We start from the raw sequence: 6,291 nt of genomic DNA, 5'->3' as shown, positions 1-6,291 counted from the left end.
ATACCTGTTTCCCAATCCTTCCCCCTCCCCCAACCACTCGGGCCAACCCCCCCCCCCCCCCCCCCCGCCCCCCCCCCCCCCCACCCCTTTTCGCTCCTTTTCCGTACGTTGCCATGATGTTTCAAGAAAATAAAATAAAGCCATTTGTAAAGTGAATATACAAAGCTTTTCACTTTTTGGGGAGTCATTAGCAATGCCTGTTTCACCCAATCCTTCCTACCCTACCCACCGGGCAACCCCCCCCCCCCCCCCCCCCGCCCCCCCCCCCGAATCCGCCCTACCCTTTCCCGTTCTGTACGACCTCATATGTAAATGCATTAGACTTGTGAGCTAAAGAGAAGTTGATATCTGCATTCCTCTGCAGTGCAATCATGGTAATGTTCACTTCTCGGAAGTCTTGGATCCTCGTATGTTCTTCTGGTGGTTCTGAGATACTTGAAGACTATATATTTTCCTTTTTTTTAATGTACGTTAAGTCTCTTGCTGTTCGTATGTGTTTGTAATATTTTTTTAATTGTTATTGATTCCCTTTTTTTGCCTCTGCCCTAATAAGGAAATATTCTCTCTCTCTCTCTCTCTCTCTCTCTCTCTCTCTCTCTCTCTCTCTCTCCTCTCTCTCTCTCTCTCAAATAAGTTTATCAGCATAGTTCTGTAGAGAATTTATTTGTTGTAAAGAATTAAGCTATAAGCTGCTTGCAAAAGGACTCACAAAATGTAGATTTCTTATATATGTTTTACATGCTCTCTCTCTCTCTCTCTCCTCTCTCTCTCTTCTCTTCCTCCTCTCTCTCTCTCTCTCTTCCTCGACACACACACCCACGCACAAATATAGACATTTTTTCATGGATAGCAAAACCGAAATTTTTTCGTAATCACTACTCCAAGACGTTTCTGAATACAGGGTTGCTTTGTGTAGATTCAGTTGGCCTTATGCCAGCGCGGAAGACATAATAGGTCCGTTGTTGATCTGAATTAGCGTGAGGCTAGAGGGCTGCAAATTGGTATGTTAATCATCCATCCATCCTCCAATCATCAAACCTACCAAATTGCAGCCCTCTAGCCTCCTCAGTAGTCTTTATTTTCTTTAAGGTTAAAGTTAACCATAATCGTTTTTCGAATGTTTCAGTGATATATACATATATATATATATATATATATATATATATATATATATATATATATATATATATATATTGTGTGTGTGTGTGTGTGAGTGGGTGGGTTTATTTGCGCGTTGATATGTATTTTGTATACAAATATACATGTGTGTATACATATGTATTTGTGTATGCATGTCTGTATTTATATATGTATGCAGATACATACTAATACACACATACATCCACGCATATATATATATATATATATATATATATATATATATATATATATATATCTATACATATATATATATATATATATTATACATATATATATATATATATATATATATATATATATATATATATATATATATATATATATATATATATATATACATATATATATACATACATATATATATATATATATATATATATATATATATATATATATATATATATATATATATATATATATGTATATATATATATATATATATATATATATATATATATATATATATATATATATATATATATATATATATATATATATAAGACAAGATGATAATCATAAAACAAACATATATATATGCTTTTTCTCCACCAGTGCAGCAGAAGGAAACTTCCCGTCCAACAATTATCGAATCAGATTGAAAACTACTTTATAATCGTTGAATTCATCTCGCCTAAAATAATAAAATATGTCTCGGTAAGAGTATTTGAACTAACCCTCCAATGAAGATTAATTACGGCCACAATTTTTATGGTGGTTTGAATTGGCTTTCTCCAATAAAGGAATCGACTCTCTGTCTCTCTGTCTGTCTCTTTCTCTCAGTCAATATGAAGGGTAAGGACCCGCTGTTTGTTTTGATTCGTGAGTTGACATCGCAAAATCACGGGACATAAGCTGTGCGCTGCTCTGTTTGCTTTCCCATTACCGTATGTTTTCCTTTTATTTATTATTTTTTTTTTTTTTGCCTTTGAATAATGTAAATCCATCCTTTGGAATTTTCCCCTTCGGTCTTTCGTTTTTTATGGGAAAATTATTCCTAACGTAATGAAAGATCTATATATATTTATATATTTTTTAAATAGGTAGAATTTTTTATTTAACTTTTCCGAATTATAAACCTAAGCAATAATGATCTCATCCACTGATTGTCTTTATTGACTTTTTTTTAGTTAGTGAAGATCAATAATATATATATATATATATATATATATATATATATAGTATATATATATATATATATATATATATATATATTAAATTGGTAGATTTTTTATTTAACTTTTGCGATTTATAAATGTAAGCAATAATTCTCTCATCCACTTATTGTCTGTAATGTCATATGTTTTTAAGTTTATATTACAAAAATTGGGTTATACGATTTTCATGTTAGTCAGTATCATTGTACTGTATCATTTTTAATGGAAACATGGATTAGTTTCTATTCTATCAAAGATGGTAATGTTATCATATGTTGATTACAATGTTTTTTGCGATATATTATCTGACTTGAGAGTTACAGGTAGAGCGGCACTAAATGAGACAGGGGTTTTACTCTCATCTGCATCTTGAAGAACCCACTACAACAATGTTTGTGGGACAGACAACGTCAGTTGCTTGGAATTCTTTTGAAGATTGAGCTAAACCAATTTATCGGGTTTATATAATATACATATATATAATATATATATATATATCATATATATATATATATATATATATATATATGTGTGTGTGTGTGTGTGTGTGTGTGTGTATGTATGTAAATAAAATCTTCTGTTAAAACAAGATACGTCTCAAGTTTAAAGGCTCATTAAAACACTCTTTGTATGTACATATAATAATATATATATATATATGTGTGTGTGTGTGTGTGTGTGTGTGCGTGTGTGTGTGTATGTGTGTTTTGTGTTGTGTGTGTACGTACCTGTAATGAATTTATATAGTAAATCTAATTATCCGCTGAAAAACTATACTATGGCATCAACCTCACAAAGTGTGATAAAGACAACATAAAAAATAGCAGTCGATATATTTCATTAGCCCCTCCTACCAATTCTAAAAAAATAAATAAATAAAAAAAATAATAATAAACAAACAAACAAACAACTACTTCTACTAAACATTGGAGCTCCGGAGCTGAAAATCAATATTGGGATGAATCCCCACATGGTTCCTGTTTGTTGATACTTTAGCGCTTCTCGGAAACACGACCTTGTGAGAGAGAATTTCCGAGGAAGAAGGACACCAGAGCTCAGAAAGGCAGGAAGACGAATAGGTGAATATACACTAATGAGGAAGGATTGTAAATAACAAAGCAAGATCCGACCTCCGTCTTACTCGGGGCGAGCACTAAAAATCTACTGTCAAATATAACGTTGTTTCACCAACGAAAATTAAAATAGATACAGTATATTTCTTTAGAAATAATTGTTATGTAATGTTTAACATGCACAATATTTATTTTTTTACATTTTCATTCTAATAAATAAATCATAAATATCCTATGCTAAAAAACCTGTATCTTTAACTGAACTATATAATTGTGGATTATTATTACACCTTTTTCACGAGATTAGGAATGATTTAGCCATGAGTAAGCTATTAAGTTTTGTTTCTAATTCTGTTATGCATTACCTTATCCATTTCTTTAATAAAAAGTGACAACTGGTTACCTAGCAACTGAACCTTCAGCTTATTGTGGGATCCGAACCACATTATATCGATAAATGCAATTGCTAATCACCAGAAATAAATTCCTCTGATTCTGTGTAGGCAGACCGGGGAATCGAACTGTGGACTACCGAATCGGTAGGCGAGTACGTTTAACCATTCATCCAACGAGGAGCTTACAAAAATCTGAATCACACATAATATAAATTTTCGAATTGAATGGCCTGCGATAAGGTCCCGTGACAATACTGCCCTGAAATGGAAAACTGCAGTATCTGCAAAATGTTGGAAATTGAAATAAGCCACCTATTGGGCTCGTGAAACGCTATTACACAAGTTACTGCAGCTTCAGAATGGATCTTCAGTTCTCTCCACGAGTATTTAGGGTGTCCCATTTACAATATCTGCAAAAACAGTAGTGAGTGAGACCAGGGAAAACTGCACCATTTTTCGCAATTTTGTACTTCTGCAGACACTGCAGTCTTCCATTTTAGGGCAGAATTGGCCATCAAAGCCATTTCTCTTGCAATTTTCGCATACTCAGAGAGGTAGCTTACAAACTACTTTGTTGTTGTTGTTGTTTTTGGTAGGTCTGAAAATCGTGTTTCACTTTTGAGTTAAAGATACAGGAATTTTAGGATAGGGTATTTATGATTCATTTATCAGAATGAAAATGTAGGAAATAAATAATGTGCATGTTAAACAGCGCAGAACAATAATTTCTAATAAAATAGAACGTATTTTAATTTTCGTTGGCGAAACAACGCTATTTGACCATAGATATTATCACGCGCCCCGATTAAGCTGGAGGTCTATTCTGCCTTGTAAAGGAGAATAGACCATCTAAAGATATTTCTCTTACAATTTCATAATCGCCTTGAATTCGCAGCTTGGAGATCTTAAAATAATAAACAGTCATCTGAACTTCACACATTAAATTAAGTGCCTCAACATTAAGTCGTGTTGTTTCCCTTCGTACAATTATGTAGTCATGTTCTTGGGTCGTAAATTCCAGGCCGTAATTTGCATAGCCGTACCGGAATTACCGGAAACTTTGTACACTTAATCCCGTCTCTCCTCCAAGTCTTGAAAATGACACACAGCTGCGAAAGAGGCGATCCCAAACTTTCACTTGTAAATAGTTTGCAGAAATACCCTGCGGTAGATCTGCGGATAAACATGGGAGCTGAAAAGGAAAAGTTAGCTGAATTGAAGAGCCGCAGATATATTGAGAGGGCTGTGCACCATTGCCTAGAGTTTCAGTGTAAATATATATATATATATATATATATATATATATATATATATATATATATATATATATATATATATATATATATATATATATATATTGCTACGTCTATAGAACGCCTCGCTTCCCAGCAGAGTTTTAGTGATATTTAATTATAAAAGTAGCAGCCATGCCTTCTCCTAAGGTAACTGTTGTTGGGAGAGTGGGTATGTCGTAGGGAAGATATTTTCGGTCTGACGGAAGCTTAGGGTAAGAGAGGCAAGTCACAAGAGTAGCTAGGCTTCGAGATGGATTTTAGGGACTTCTACAATAAGACCTATTTTCCTTCCCAATTTGCTGGCGTTGTGTTTACCACCTTTCAGGCGATGCTCGAGGCGGTCTTTGGAAGCCCCGTGATTCAAAAACAACCAGTACCGATCTCAGTCAACTGCAGTCGGTAGTCCAGGACAGATGTCCAGCCGGCCAGCCTCCCAAACTTAGGCCTACCCCCGGCGTACTGGTGGACACGAACCCCAGACCTGAACCGAGGTCAGGCCGCATTCTTCTACAAGGATACACTGAATATTGCATAAAGGTACGTCTAAAAGTGTAAACTTCAACCCAGCACCTTTTACTACCATAACTACTCTTGCTAAATTCATTTTCAATTCTCACCACCCTTCTACATCAAAAGCCCTTTGTCCTCATCGGGCCAGGGCGTGCTCCCCTCTGTGACTTGTTAAAGACAAGCTTTTCGTGCTACCTCAGTGAACCATTCGAGTTTACCTTCCCCAATGTTAGAGAATTAATCAGCCTTAATCAAAGCAAGAAGTCATTTTTCCTTTTATCTCGTTTAATCTGGGATTCTTTTTTCCAGATTTCCATGAGTCACGTGCCGTCTCTCTGCCCGCAAGTGTGCATTACCCGAATTTATGAAAATCAGCTTGAATGACATAAGTTGGAGCCATCATTTACCTTTCCTCCAGGCCAGCACGGACCTCTTTGTAAATAAATATCTGTAAAGTAACGAGCTGAGTTTTCTGGCGACCTTCCCTCTAAAGAAATTAATAATAACTATCAGTTTACGGTAAGTTAAAGCAATTCCCTCTTGAAATCCCTCAATTATTTCCGTTTACGTACCTAGCCTCTCTCAAGGCCCGCTATATACGTAAAATTGGCGAATCTTGCCAACATCGAATCTGGGCTTGCTTAAAAAAAAGCTTGTAAATCGCGTTATCCGTTGTAAAACGTAAACTGTAAATTATTTTACA

The sequence above is a fragment of the Macrobrachium nipponense genome, chromosome 3, assembly GCF_015104395.2.
Source record: "Macrobrachium nipponense isolate FS-2020 chromosome 3, ASM1510439v2, whole genome shotgun sequence".
NCBI classification, from domain to species: domain Eukaryota; kingdom Metazoa; phylum Arthropoda; class Malacostraca; order Decapoda; family Palaemonidae; genus Macrobrachium; species Macrobrachium nipponense.
Note: the sequence above shows the minus strand (reverse complement) of the source record.